Here is a 14,676-nt window from a genome sequence, read left to right on the forward strand (position 1 = left end):
CATTTTGCTAGCTTCACATGTACCATACTCGGTATTACACAGCGCGAACGGATGATATAGCTAAATGACACATCCAAACATGATAATCACGATATGCGTGTCATGTAACAAGACTACATGACACACTCTTGATGCACTCGCGGCCGTTTTGCAAGCGTTACATATGTCAAATTTCGCATTATGTAATTTCAATGGATGACGAAGGTATGTGACTGGTGTAAACATGATAATCATGAGGTGCGCGTCATGTAAGAATATGACTTCATGTCACAGTCAAAGCGCCAAAACGTTTCAACCTGAGGCGCTGCGCATGCTCGCTGGCGTTCATTTCCTCGCGTCGCACTGGTGTTGCCACGCCTGCGCCGATCCTGCCATATACTCGCCCGCACGTGCCACGCTGCGTTGCTTTGACGCATGCTCGTTTCAGCGGGTCCGGCGTCCCTCCGTCTCGAAAAGAGGGAGATGCAGTGTTGTCTGAGTAACGCAATGGCGCGAAATGACATGGCGCATTTCGCGCCGGTTGCTATCGGGCCGCGCCGACGGACACTGGTCGCGTCGGTCGCGCCTGGCGTCAGACTATGGAGTGCTCGCGTTTTGCTAACGTAGCGTCACTGTGCCCAGCGTGCGCGCTCATCAACGCTACATTGAAGTATATTGGGCCCTTCATGAGGTGCTCGCGGCCATCCCGCTAGCTCAACATATACCAAATTTGGTGTTACGTGACGTCGATAGATGACGAAATATATGACTGGTGCTAACATGATAATTCTGACACGCGTGTCATGTAAGAACATGACAACATACCACGATCATAGCGTGCTCACGGCCGTTTCGGTAGCTCCACGTATACTAAATTTGGTATCACGTGACGTGAATAGATGACGAAGGTAAACAACACATCCAAACATAATAATCATGACGCGGCAGTCATATACGGCATCATTTACCTCCACCTCGTAACGTTGTGCTAATTATAAAGGGACATATCAACCTTTAAAGATTCTTGAAATCGATTTCTCGAAATGTATTTCCACAGTACGTGGGATCTGCCAATTTTTTCTTTGGAGGCATCTGTGCTGCCAGCGCTGACACCATGGCACAGCGCACCAGCACCATGACAATCTCTTGCTCTTCGCTTGAATCGAACTCCTTGACGCTGTTGGGAACGCTGTGCGAGAACAGATGAAAGCAATAATTGAGGCACGTTTGGTTTGCTCCGCTCACTCAGCTGGCCGCGATTGGCTGATCGGCGCTGGTCTCCAGAGTTCTCGCTGATGACGAGATCCGGACGTGACTCTCCGGTTTAGTGACTTCCGGTCGCTCGCATGCAGCGTCTGACGGTGTGAACATCAGCCGCTTTTTGATCGCCAGTCGTGAATTGTCGCGCCACCGCTGCTAGTCGCCGGTTTGTTCTGAAATATTTATTGTCACAAACGTCAATAACACTCAACATAATATTTTCTTGTTAGATATACAATAATGATGATGACAAAACACACGCTATTTACATGAACATGGATATAAGATTACGTTGAAAGATCGATGGTTGACACAAACACAACCATGAAAAGTCGCCCGTGTGTGTGGGGGGGGGGGGTTAGAAAAAGTGGGTAACGATTTAGAGTACCAGGTACTCTACTATGGGAGAGCATAAGCTGTCCCTACTATGGGAGAGCTTAAAGCCGTCTCCAAAAAGTCGCCCGTGTGCACAATACGGAGCATTCCCCCCGCACGCCCAACGAGTTTATTGCGATAACTTTTTCGGGTGACATAGTGCTCCAAGTGCATCTTAGTGTTACTCAATTTCCTTAGTAAGCCTCTAATTGGAGGCAAAATTCTTCGTAGATTCAGTCACCCCTACTCGTTTCTGTGTGTTGTTTCGTCGGGAACAACTATCTTTTAATATAGATCTAACGTAGCATGTTTCCGCCGTCTTGTTAGGGGCAAAAGCTGGCTTCGCTTCTGCTAGCAAGGCATTGCGGGAGCTTCCACTCCAGCGATTTTTCTTTAATCCTTCTTCATTAGTGTTCACCATGTGTCAAATATAAAGTTTTACAACGTTGCCAGTTGAGTAACGCACACCCCACTTGCTCTTGTGTAGTACCATTTATGTTCTTATAGGGAACCGTTTATTACACTACTCATTTCCTTGCATTTTCTTTCATTTACATCTGTTAACAGCACCAACTGAGCCCAAACACTCGCTTTTTTATGTAAGTTCTGAAGCTTCTAGGGGGCGCTCCAGGAACATAATTGTGGAGGAAAGGGGAAGTGTTGCTACCTTGGAAACCGGTTTTATCTAGGGACCTTAGTATGAGGAGCGCCTCCTCTATAGAGGAGGCGTTGGTCCGGAACAGGCGGCTGATTTGATGGGCCTTTCGCAACTCAGCATACTAATTGTGTACTCCCAAGGAAGGCCGCAAAGCAATGATTGGAGGATCAGTGCTCGCTTGTAAACAGAGCGGAATAGTGCGTCCTACTTCTCGTGGTTGCGAGGCAAGCGGAGGTAAAGGATATCGTAGAGGATTCGTTTGATTACAAATGCGTGAGCCAAGCGGAGGGAGTGCTGACCGTGAAGGCCGCAACGTTTCATGGTGACCCGCCGAATCATACTGCTAACCTGCTCGCAAGTGCGCCGAAGACGCGCAATGGAGAGCCAGGATGCATAGAAGAGGAGACGCAGAGGCCCGATGTGCAGAGTTATGTGGCAACTGGTGTCGGGCCATATGACAGAGATATCTGAGGTTGCGGTGGAGATGAGACCGAGAGAAGAAATGTTTTGATAGCTGAGCACCGTAGGCCGCAAAATAAGGCGTAGATACCCACAATAACTCTAAACTCTTTAAAACTAAACTCTTTAAATATTATTTTTTCCCCGCACCATAGAGGAATGGAACTTAATACCTATTGATCATCTGAACTCAACTGAATCAATACAGAATTACTTCTTCACTATTTCCTAATTATATATTATTTGGAGTTGTTTTTTATTGCTACCCGATTTGTTTATGATATTCAATTGTGCTTTAAGATGTATTTATGTTGTACCCTGCCCCTCCTGCATGGGCCACATGGCCTGCAGTATTTTGTAAATAAAAAATAAGCATCTCACAATGTATGCGGTCTTCAATTTCTGCAGAGGAGCACGAAATAGTCCGGAAAATAATGTCATCCACGTATAGGGCGTATTGTATGCCTTCGACCTGGTTGAGGAGCGCGGGAAGTCGCACCATGACTAGACTGTAGAGGAGCGGTGAGAAGACCGCTCCCTGTGGTGTACCGCGAGTGACTAATGCATGCGAACCGTCTTCAGCAGAGTCGATGCAGATGAAAGCGGTTCGATCCGAAAGGAATGAGCTGATTTACCCAAAAACTTTAGAGTCACAGTTCATTGCGTTAAGACTGGTAAGTATGCTGTTATGTTTCACGTTGTCGAAGGCATCTTGGAGATTGAGGGCCAAGATGGCCTTGTCATTGTGGCGCATATCATTAGGTACAATTCTGGGGTATCGCAAGGATTTTTCTGCATGGTGTCTGTTTCAGGCGTAATGTTTGCCCATCACTCTTGACAACCACTCAAGCGATATGGTGATTTAACTTTGACATGGTTGTTAATATAAAAAATATCTTAGCATGATTCATAATACGAATCAATTCTTCGAATTTCAGTGACGCTTGGCGAAAGAGATGTAAACTGAAAAAAAAAGAGCTGCCAGTCATACAGGATTTCTTTTTTATGCTGTTTGGTGCTATATGATCTGTTGTTGTGAGTTGCTACAACAACGAGAAATTGAAATGATGAGATAGAGTCATAAAATTTGAGACGGCGGTCTCTATAAACAAAAACATATATTTAGGATTTGGGAATGGATAAACGTCGTGCTGTGATTGTTAAAATTTAGGGTAACAACCTTTGAAAGCACGCACTTTGTGCTAGCGCGCGCTAACAAAGCAAGTTGAATGCAAATAAAACGTCTAGAAGGAAATGATAAGGTTACTAAAGATCGCCTGCAGATGCCTAATGTTAATCGCTGGCATGTTTTATTCAAGTGTTGGTGGCTTCGCTATCAACCTTTGGTGATCGGTTACAGCCGCTGTCGTACCTGTATAACCTGACGTTCGTTCTTAGCAAAACAATTTTACAAGGCTACGCAGCTAAAGGATTCTGTAGCTGGACTAGCGCAGTTTGCAATTTTAGCAATCCCACTTTCTTTGGTGGGCTTGTTTTGACAGGGGTTTACCGACATAGTACTGAAATATCTCGACCTTTCACAACACGACATCTCTTACGAGTTGATTCATTATAATTAATGCTTTCTTATTACCCACCTTAAAAGAATCTACATTTATGAACCTTTTTTTCTGTAATAACACAATTCTCAAAAATTTATCTTGTAGTATTCGTCTAGTTATTTGCGCACTTTTTTGGCAGTCATTAATATGTGGTTCCATCCCTCACGACTGGCGCGAAGCTGAAGGTATACGTATCTTCAAATCAGGTGCTAACTCCAATCCCCTTAACAACAGACCCATTTCCTTAACTTGCACTTTCTTTAAGCTCGTCGAACATGTTATTCACTCACACATCAATAATTATTTTGAAGATCACAACAGCATTTTGAAACAGCAGCATGGTTTTCATAAATAATTCTCTCGCGAGACTCAACTCGCAGGATTTACAAACGACCTGCTTGCCTTCGTGGAGATTGGGTTTCCGGTTTACGCCTTCTTTCTTGACTTCTCGACGGTATTTGATCGTGTCTGTCACACACGTCGGGTGAGGCCCCGCCGATCCAACATTGACGTGTGGCAGACTCGCAGGCTTCCACTTTACGCTTCGGCTGGCGATGCCTGAAAGACCTCGAAGTGGCACATTCCAAATTTATTATCAGGTCGGTCGACCCGTGCGGGGTAGCACGTGTGGTGATGCATGGGCCTGACCGACGCACTCATAGATCAGACACGGACATTTGATTAAACAAAAACACGCATTTAATTAAAACCAGGACAATGCGAAGGAGTTAACAAACATTAACTTAAGAGTTAACAAAAATTAACAACAAAAGTTAACGCGATGGAAAGAACAGCTATATAAAAAATGTGCTCTAACAGAACACTGCAACTGGTACAGACAAAGCACACATACGTGAAATGTTAATAAAACTGCATGATAGAAATCAAAGGAGATACAAGAAAAATTACATGAAAAAGATCAGGTTCGTGCTTCGGAAAGTCTGCGTGCATCGCAGCGCACAGAACGGCACTTATGAAAAGCTGGTTATAACAAAATAACAGTTTAAAACGATCACAATGCAAAGTTCCATACAGACCAGGCCAGCTGTACCAGGCCAGCTCTGGTACACGTAAGGGAGTTCACGGGGTGTCACTGAAGATCTCACTAGCTTAGTAGACGACGAGGGTGCCCGGTACTACAGCCGTCTCAATATGTTGCGCGGGTTACTCCATGCTCACCACCTACGCGAGACTCGCGTCACCGACGACCGCACTTCTTGATGGCTGCCCATCAACTGCCCATTGCGATGCAGTCCAAACTCTTTCGGCGCGTCCCGTCCCTTCTTGCGGTCATTTCTGTTTCCTCCTCACGTTTCTCCTTTCGGTACAGGTGTAACGAAGACGCGGCGGCGCCGCCGCTGCGTCGTCAGTCGCCGGATGTCATCTTCCCAACACAAAAGCTCTCTTTCTTGAATGATGGGTGTGCGGGCGAAACGATGATTGCAGACGCTTGTGACAGTGTCCCTACCCACAGATTACTACTCAAGTTAACACATCTCAATATTGACTGTCTGGTCGTAGCACGGATCAAAGACTTTCCCCCCTCTCCCATTCCATTCACCTCCGGGAACGGTTCTAACTTTTCATTAGCACAGGTCACAGCCGGCGTACCGCAAGGGAGCGTGCTAGGCCCTCTGCTATTTCTCATATTTATCAATGATTTACCGAATGGCATTTCTTCTCACATTAGATTATTCGCTGACGACTGCGTTTTGTATCGTGCCATTAGAAGTGACGAGGGCCACAAAACCCAGCAATCTGACCTCGAATCTACCAATTCATGGTGTTCATTATGAAAAATAAACCTAAATCACTCCAACACTAAACTAGTCTTCCTTACATAAAATTGTAGCCACCTCACGACCATACATACAGTTAATCACGCATTCGTAGACTCAGTCACGTCTTACAAATATCTAGGACTTCACATCCAATCCGATCTCTCCTGGAACCACCACATCAATCGCATTCTTACAGCTGCTAACCATTCCCTCGGGATGTTAAAAGGCCCCTCACCAAGTTCCCAAAATACAAAAAGAGCGCAATATTCTGTCCTGACATTTCTCGTCCTTCTTGGCGCACTACTTTGGCGTAGACAGAAGTTCCCATGACGTCTACAGCGTACTCACTGTCAATTAGTTTATATACGAGAAATATCACATGTAATTTGTCTCCTGCACTGCTTTGCCATGCATCGCGGGATCTTATCCCGGCTGCGGCGGCTGCATTTCCGATGGAGACGAAAGTGTTGTAGGTCCGTGTGCCCAGATTTGGGTGCATGTTAAAGAACACCAGGTGGTCAAAATTTCCGGAGCCCTCCACTACGGCGTCTCTCATAATCATATGATGGTTTTGGGACGTGAAACCCCACATATCATGCTTTGCCATGCAGCTGCATATTCGTTCTGTTTTGTCTCGCATGGATATCGTGCCCAATCCACCGATCAAACTTCATTTTCTGTGTTTACTACTTCGTAAACGGCGATAACAGCGTGTAGCCGAGAAGCGCGAAATTCTGATAGGCTCTAGCTCCTAGTGCTGACATTGTTCACGTGCATTCAAGAACTAAAGGTTGAGGAGGATGTATCGTGTGTATGAAGGAGAGGAGAAATTCACCTTCTCGTCTTTAAACGCGGGGTGGGGAGTGGCCCTTTAAAACGTAATCTGCGTCATGCTCCTACGCATGTGCGAAAACTGGCGCATATTAACCTTATCCGCTCGAAAATTGAGTACGCTTAAGCCATAACGGATCTGGATCAAGTATACATCCTTGATAACATAGAATCCACGGAGAACCGTGCTGCTCGTTTCATATGTTCTCACTACTCTCGTTTCGCTAGCGTCATCAACTTAAAAGGTCGTGCTAGCCTTGTTAACCTTTACCATCGTCGAAAACTTTCTCGCTTATATCTTTTTCATAAAGTATATTACCATCCATTCCTTCATGACTATTTTTTTTGGTCACCCTTAGGAATATTACCTCGCCGCGATCACCCTCTGAAGGTCAAACGCATCACAAGGCGTGCCTCATCATTCGCTAATTCGTTCTTACCAAAAATCATCATTGAATGGAACCAGCTGCCACGAACTACTGCAATAAAACGGAACATTTCGAAATTGATTGATTAATTGATATGTGGGGTTTAACGTCCAAAGACCACCATATGATTATGAGAGACGCCCTAGTGGAGGGCTCTGGAAATTTCAACCACCTGGGGTTCTTTGACGTGCACCCAAATCTGAGCACACGGGCCTACAACATTTCCGCCTCCATCAGAAATGCAGCCGCCGCAGCCGGGATTTTATCCCGTGACCTGTGGGTCAGCATCCGACAACCTTAGCCACAAGACCACCACGGTGGGGCGGAACATTTCGAAATTTATTGAATTTTTAAAAAATGATAACGATGTCTAGCGTTTGGTGCTGTTATCAATAACTCATTTCATTTTTTGTGGTCTATCATTATGTAATTTTGTTTTATTTCGTTTCGTTTTTAGTTATTTCTTTTTTTTTCAATTTCCAACAGACGTTGGGTTATTCTGTTGCTTGTTTTAATTAGGCATAAGATACGTTTTTTGCAAATTTTTTTCTCTGCTTGATGTATCCATTACATTAATTTTTACCTCTAATACCCTCCCAGTGAGGTCCTTTAAGGGTTTCTTGAAATAAGTAATTATATATATATATATATATATATATATATATAGAGAGAGAGAGAGAGAGAGAGAGGCGCCAATTGAGTCATATACTGTGACCTAATCAGTTCACTTTCATCAGACCTTCCCCAGAGAAAAGCAAACCAGGCGAAGGCGTTTTCGAGACAACCGTGTTCAGCGATTGTCCCGGGCATGTAAGTACAAACAATTTCACACAACATGAGCACGATTTATGCTAGGCTGCCATTTGAGGACTATGCTGTGGATATTTTTGTCAAGAACATACATCAAGAGTACTTATCAAAGCTGTATCTGCGTGTTTTGTAAAATATTGAATAACTTAGCTCATATGTAAATACTGAAAACTTTTACATAGATAAGAAAACAGATACTCCTGAACAGCACCGAAAAAAGATTATTCCAATCGGAAGAGCATGCTCTGCACAATAAAACCAGACGAAATAGAGCGGATATTTCCCTGTGGTGCGTTCAACTACAGAAAATGTTTCTTAAATGCAAAAAAATCTTGATGAGAGGATTTGCCGCTAGAGAGTCAGAGCAAGCAGATGCACTGCTTGGGAGCTCCACCAACTTCAATGATTTTAGCGAAACTACGCATCTTTGGAGAGTGAAATCATCAGCAACGATCTGGGAAGGTCAGCGATCCTTACAACAGCTACAGTTTATTCAGACGAGCCAATTCTTGGCCGCTACACCTACTTTCTGTTCGAGCCACGCCGACGCCTGCACTAACCCTAACGCACGACAAGGCGGTGCCGTTACTCCCACCGCAACAGTGGCCTATATCTTAAGTGACGCCTCCTCTAGAAAGATGCCTGAGACATCACATGCTTTCTCATGGGGATGAGAGGTTCCTTGCAGTTCAGTAATTTCTCCACAAGGAGTGCTCGAAGTCCACAATTCAGTTCAAGCTGGCACGGTGGGCGGATGTGTTTTTTGAGCTCTCCCGATCGACTGCGCAGATAAGTGTTTTCGCATGTTTCTAGCTTGCTTTTATAATAATAAGGCAGCCGTTTAAACCTTTATAGCACCTATTACATTGTGCGGTTTTTTCTGAAGCCAGTCACCAGGTATATACTTGTTTGGGTGTGTGCGTTTGGTTTTTTAGGGGCGAAGCTCCTTGTTTAGAAAAAGTTTATTTACAGCATGTACAGAACACAAAGGCTTCATACCATTCCAGTAACAGCGCACATACACATCGGCACATCTATATTTCACGACTAACATCACTACGTTACAGTGAAGACATTTGCTCTAATATACATGATTATGTTGGCATACATGTACACAAATATTCAATGTGATATCACGATACAAGGGTATAACGATACAATAGATCCAAATGAAACACAATTTGTAACAAATGAAATCATATATAACAACTCAACGGGCGCTGCTTAGCACCAAGTCGGTCGAAAAATGAGTTGTATCCTTTCGTGTTCCACCTTGACGAAAGGGCACGACCAATGCCACAGAAACTCTTGCTCCCCGAGGAAGAAAAGCTCTTCGGAGAGGAACGCGAGGATCTCTCGTCTCATTCTCCCCAGTATCAGCCACAAGGCACGCCGGCGGCAATTGGCAGCTACGGCCTCACATCGGTTTCTCCAAAGGCTGAACAGCCCCGCAACTATTAAGAGAGCGGAGAAGCGGCTACGCGGAAATCGGCAGTTGGACACGAAAGTTCGCACACCCTGTCCCCGAAAACCAGTATTAACCGCACGCCAAAAAAGGCGGGAAACCACACATTCAAACGTCGCATGTCGATTGGTCTCTACCATGACGCAGTTGGGGCAAGTGGAAGTGCGAACTACGTGCCATCGCTGCAACCGATCTCGCGTGGGGAGCAAGCCCCAGCCCAACCTCCAGACAAAGTCTCTGAGATGCGCTGGCAACACTGCGGTAGTTATTGGTTTCCAAGCGCGGTTCAATACAGATTGACGATGCTGGGGCACCAAGGGCCGTAGAAGGGCGGCCATTGTGTCCACCACTTTAGAATCGGCCACCTCTATCTCTGGGCACGTAGCTTCCAAACGTCGGTGAAATGCCAGAAGGGCTCGATACAAAGATGGTAATTCAGTTGATTGGGGACCTTTGTTTATTTGGCTATCCGGCAAGAAGACACGTAGTGATGGCCCCAGATGGTAGCGAGCTAGTGTCTGAGCGGGCATGTCATCATTGCTTAGTATTCGCAATAGAGTGCGGAGGCACAATGTAGAAGCCGCGACGGAAACGTCAGGGAATACAAGACCGCCTTGATCTCGCGGCTGAGCTAACGCTGGACGCGATAACAATTCTGTGCCACCAGACCAAAAAAATGAACTGATGCAGCTTTGCACTTTCCTGCAGACGTGGAGCGGTGGTTTAACAGAATGGCAAAGGTACCAAATTTCCCTAGGTACACCGTTTGAGTTAAGTATCGGCGTTCCAAGAGGGGGAATTCGAAGTGCCTGGCTGCTTTGATATCATTTACAAGAGTTTGTACAACGGATGACCAGATGCTATCCTGTATACCAAATACAGTGAAAGTAACTCCGAGTATTGAAATCTCAGGAGACCACTGTAAAGGCGACGTGATGTTGATATGACCGCTGGGGTTGCCAATGAAAAAATACTGGCTTTTAGAAAAGTTTAACTTTGCACCGGAGATAGTACCAAAATGATGGAATGTATCAAGAGCATGCTGCAGCGACTGTTCATTATGTACATATAGAGTGATATCATCTGCATATGCAGCGACCTTTACTTGAGTGTTACCGGGTAGAGGTGAGCCACGAATCTGCGGGTGATGTTCAACGGCCCTTAAGAAGGGCTCTAATGCAAGGATAAATAACACTGGGGAGAGGGGACACCCTTGACGGACCCCACGCGTGACTCTAAATGCGTGACTCTCACGGGAATCTAAGTAAAGGGTACTTTCTAAATTAGTGTACATCGCGCTGATAAGGTCAATGAACTTATCCGGGAATCCGCATGCATGTAAAACATTTAGTATGTAGCCATGTTCTATGAAATCAAAAGCTTTCTCTTGATCTAATGAAACCAACAGTCCTTGCGCACATCGGCTAATAGTGTATTGAATGATGTCCCGCGTTAACCACGTATGGGTGTGTATTTCTCGGCCCGGAACAGAACAGACCTGGTGGGGAGCGATTAATGTTGCAAGAAATGGACTGATTCGGCGCACCAAAATGTTAGCCAAGAGCTTGTAATCTACATTGAGCAGGGTAATAGGGCGCCAATCTTCTGGTCGCGTGGACATTGGGTCTTTCTTGGGAACCAGTGTTATACGGCCTTTGTGGAAAGAAGTTGGAAGTGTAATATCTTGGAAACACTTGCGAATGACGCGTGACATAGTTGGACCAATGATAGGCCAGAACTGTACATAAAACTCTGCAGGAAATCCGTCAGGCCCTGGGGCCGATCCCTTTTTCATTGCGTCTAATGCGCCTTTGATTTCGTCATCGGATGGCGGTGATAGGAGGACGTCATTTGACATGTTGGAATCATGAGGTAAATCTGTTAGCAGAGGATGCGAAGAAACGGATCCTGGGTAACAGACATTAGCACCAGATTTAGCCATTGACTCAAAGTGTTGAGTGAATTCCTGAAAGTCGCGCGTACCCGCAGCAGCTGGGGTGATAGAGTTCAGCGAGTGGGCAGGCGAGCCTGGTGGACAAAGCAGAGCTCTGCGTGCATACCTTAGCACCTCAGGGTGCGCACAGGGTGCACGTCTACAGCGCCAAGCTGCCACCGAGAGTGAAGAAGCGCGCATAATACGCTGGCACCGTTCAACGAGCTCCTCTTGCCATGCCCGCATTACAGTGGAAGGACTGGGATCTCGATTGGCAATGCGTATCTTCTGGATTAACAATGACGCATCTTTTGACATACGGGTGCAAAGTCCTCTGCCCGATGCACTGCAATGATGCCGCCACTGTTCTTTGAGGCGATCCCAATCAGCTACATCCGCCCCAATGAGCGATGCGCGTAACGCTCGGGATAATTTCTCCGTAGCCTGAGAGTCCTGGAGGACGCGGCAATCGAGACGCCATGGTCTGTGAACCGTTGGCGTCCCCGCTGGCAGGCGGAGAGAGAACATAACCGGCCGATGGTCGCTAATGTATACTGGTGTCGGTGGCAATGACATTACCCCGGTGTCGTGAACGTAGGTAATGAGACTGGAGGATGCATACACGCGATCAATTCGGCTGCTCGACGCTGCTCGATGCCAAGTATAGGCATAATTACTGCCATGCACACTTTGATGAATGCCACTCAATGCCAATTGCTGCACTAGACGTTCGAGTTCTCTGGCATTCCAGTTTGACCGGCCGCGACCCGGACCTCGAACGTCTGCGTGTGAGTCTAAGACACAATTGAAATCCCCTAAAAGTACCACATGTCGGGAATTTAAAGGAAACGCATCAAGAGATTGGAAGAACGCGTTTGAGCTCTCGCGTGCCGCTGGGGCATACACGGCAACAAATCTTATTCTTAACGAGAAAAAGGTGCAGTCGAACGCCAGCACGCGTCCGAAGGCATCGAAGGAAACATGATGGTCACGTAAAAGACCTCGGTTAAAAATAACGACTCCGACGCCAGTCGAATGCGTGCTGGCGTACGAAAAGAAACAATCAATATTGAACGCGCGCTTGAAAGCGAGTACATCAGAAAGCTTGAAAAAATTTGTTTCTTGCAAGAACAGCAAATCACAGTGCACTGAACGTGCAAAAGCCAATACCTCAGCCTGTTTTTGTGGATTTCGGAAACCTTGAACGTTAAAAGTAATAAATTTTAGAGTAAGAGCCATGGGGAAAATGAAAACATACTATAGGATCACGCAAATGCAGGGGTAGCTTTATCAGGTGCGGGAGCCAATGCCCCGCAAGTGGCTGAGTTATTTTTTCCGGCCAGGCGATCCACCGGAGGCTCGGGGCTTCCGGGATCGCGTCGAAGTCCGTAGGAGACTTCTGTCTCTGGTGGGGGCTTCTAAGTCACGAGTAGTTATCCGGTGGCGTTTGGTGTCCGGGTTTTTGAGCGAGGATGGTACAAAGACGTCTCCACTGTCCTGGCTTATGTCACTGGAGCTGGTGTCTTCGTCGATTTGTAGGGGCGCCTCACTCGTGGTGCTGTTGGAGTCCTCGTAGATGCAGGCGTCGTCGTCTTGAGGTGTAGACTCCTCGATGACACCTGAACTTGTTGTCGACAGAGCAGCAACGCGAGGAGCCTCAGATGCAATATTCCCATCCGAGACGCCGTCCTCACGAGGCGCTTCGTCTGACGAGGGCTTGGCCTGCGATTCCTCAGAAATGGCCACGGGACGCGGGGAACTTAAGTTTTCAGTACCTGGAGGGATTACCAGGCCCGGAATCGTTGGAAACGCAATGGGCGTCTGGTGCAGCGTCGCGATTGGCACACCTTGGTCGTGGTCGGTTACCACGGCTCGCGTTGACGAATCGTCGCACTTGTTCTTAGATGGCGTTCCTGGTTGAAGTGGGGGGAAATCCTTGGATGCCGCCTCGGAATACGATGGCCTGATGGTGCAGGCCACGGTGGCATGCGGGTCCCCACAACGGCGACACGGCAGCGAGCAGCCTTTCCCGTCGTGGCCATAAACGCCGCACCTTCCACAAAACGGAGCTGTGCAGTTCATGCGGAAATGCCCACTGTCTCCGCATCGACGACACACTCGCTGGATGCCTTTATAGTCACAGGTTACTCGATGGCCCGCGACCTTGAGGTAGTTGGGCACCGGTGACGAAGCCTTCATTTCCATGCGGACGTATCGTGTCCCAGTGGTCACGGTTGGGCGCGATCCCATGAGTCCTCTGGTGATGTGCAGCACCTTCCCGTAGGGAGAGAGTGCTTGTGCGAGGACTTCGCTGGGTATGCGGCACGGCAGGAACAGGACGGTCACTTGGGTCACTTGGGGTCCCAGGGGTACGATGGCGACGCGCTCTCCTCGGATGATGAGGTGCGACGCGTCTACGATTTGGGCCAGTGCGGCCTCACTGTTGACGGTAACTTGGTAGTTCCGGCCTCCAAAGTGCTGAACGCAGTATACTTCTTCGATTCCTACTATTGAAGACGTCGCGTCAACGACGTCTTCGGGACTAGTCCCCTCGGGGACGACTACGTCGAAGGCTAGCGCCTTCTTCGGGGGCTGGCTTGCCATGACGGGCGTCCGCCAGCCCAGAGACGCCGTGAGACGCTAACGACAACGTGAGACGCTAAGACGCTCCTTATGGCGTGGCTTGGGCGTCCCTCGTATGTAACCACCAGTGGCACATACCCGAAATAGGTATAACACTTGACCTCCAAGGTGGTGCCAGTGAGAGATTTCTTCTGTGAGTTGTTTAACAATAAAAAATAGTGCTCAATGTACATGCCAATGGCTGCTAATGGGGAATGAGAGACATGAGCATTCGGCTTTTAGTCAACGCGCACGCTGCGATCTCCATTAGCAGCCATTGGCATGTACATTGAGCACTATCGGACAAGAAAGGGATGCTACATTATACTCGCTGGGTGTAACCTCCTTAGCTTCAGAAAGGTTTAGCGAGCGTTGAGCCGCAGTGCCATGAATACAATGAACTTGTATATACCATGAATGAACTCAAAGTGGTTAAAAATGAGAAGTAGATACGAAGCGCAAGCCGTAAGAAAGTAAAAGCCGAATTCTCCTGTCTCTCATTTCTCATTAGCA

General features: G+C 47.0%; 1 long non-coding RNA gene across 1 annotated transcript in view; it reads left to right on the forward strand.

Annotated features, from left to right (window-relative positions):
* LOC119172725 (uncharacterized) overlaps positions 1-8,147 on the forward strand; it is a 78,410-nt gene extending 70,263 nt beyond the window's left edge. The window contains exon 3 of the long non-coding RNA XR_012894025.1: positions 8,071-8,147. This is a non-coding gene — a long non-coding RNA (uncharacterized LOC119172725). The remainder of the gene's footprint in view (positions 1-8,070) is intronic.
* The last annotated feature ends 6,529 nt before the right edge of the window (positions 8,148-14,676 follow it).

This window comes from Rhipicephalus microplus, chromosome 3 (assembly GCF_043290135.1).
Source record: "Rhipicephalus microplus isolate Deutch F79 chromosome 3, USDA_Rmic, whole genome shotgun sequence".
In the NCBI taxonomy this organism is placed as follows: Eukaryota; Metazoa; Arthropoda; class Arachnida; order Ixodida; family Ixodidae; genus Rhipicephalus; species Rhipicephalus microplus.